This window comes from Lathyrus oleraceus, chromosome 3 (assembly GCF_024323335.1).
Source record: "Lathyrus oleraceus cultivar Zhongwan6 chromosome 3, CAAS_Psat_ZW6_1.0, whole genome shotgun sequence".
Classification (NCBI taxonomy): domain Eukaryota; kingdom Viridiplantae; phylum Streptophyta; class Magnoliopsida; order Fabales; family Fabaceae; genus Lathyrus; species Lathyrus oleraceus.
In genome coordinates this window covers 86,920,174-86,920,903 of record NC_066581.1, presented here as the reverse complement: position 1 = coordinate 86,920,903, position 730 = coordinate 86,920,174, and the positions used below count along the sequence as shown (strand labels likewise).

At 38.1% G+C, this 730-nt stretch overlaps 1 non-coding gene across 1 annotated transcript; it reads right to left on the bottom strand.

The window, feature by feature from the left end:
• Positions 1-657: 657 nt before the first annotated feature.
• On the bottom strand, positions 658-730 carry TRNAR-CCU (transfer RNA arginine (anticodon CCU)). Its single transcript has one exon. It is a non-coding gene; the product is annotated as a tRNA-Arg (tRNA).

Genomic DNA, 730 nt, shown 5'->3' with positions numbered 1-730 from the left:
TTAAGAGGCGCGACTAAATTCTAGCTTAAGAGACTTGTTTGAGGGCTTAAAATACGCTTTTCTCGAGAGGTCCAAATCCTCGCGTTAGGGACTTATAGTCTCTTCAACTAGGCTCAATATAATTTCAGCTTTGGGACTAAGAGTTCCCATCAAACAGGTTATCTAACCTCCTTGTCCAAGGGACTTGGAGTTTCCTCAGGCAGGATCCAACATATGAATCTCGCCCAAGAGGTACGACTGAAGTCTAGCCTAAGAGACTATGTTCAAATTCATGTCTTAGGCTTGATAGAAGTCCCACCCGGCAGGTGTAATTCCTTGCTTAAGGAACTTAATAGTTTTATCAGCCATGCTCATTATAACTTTGCATGTGGGACTAAGAGCTCCCATAAAGCAGACTATCTAAACTCCTCTGCCGACGTACTTGGAGTTTTCTATGGCAGAATCCAAAATATGAATCAAGCCAAAGAGGTGCGACTAAAGTCTAGCTTAAGAGACTTTGTACAAAGTCTCGTTTGAGGATCATTTTTTTTATTCTTTTAATCTTTTTTTATATAAAAATATATGAAAGAATAAAATAAACCATTTACATGAAAATCTATTGTATAATTTTGATTTATGTTAGGCAATTATTTAATTTTTTAAGAACAAAACCGTTATTGCGCTAGATAGGGGTCGAACCTATGACTTTCTGCTTAGGAAACAGACGCTCTATCCACTGAGCTACAAGCGC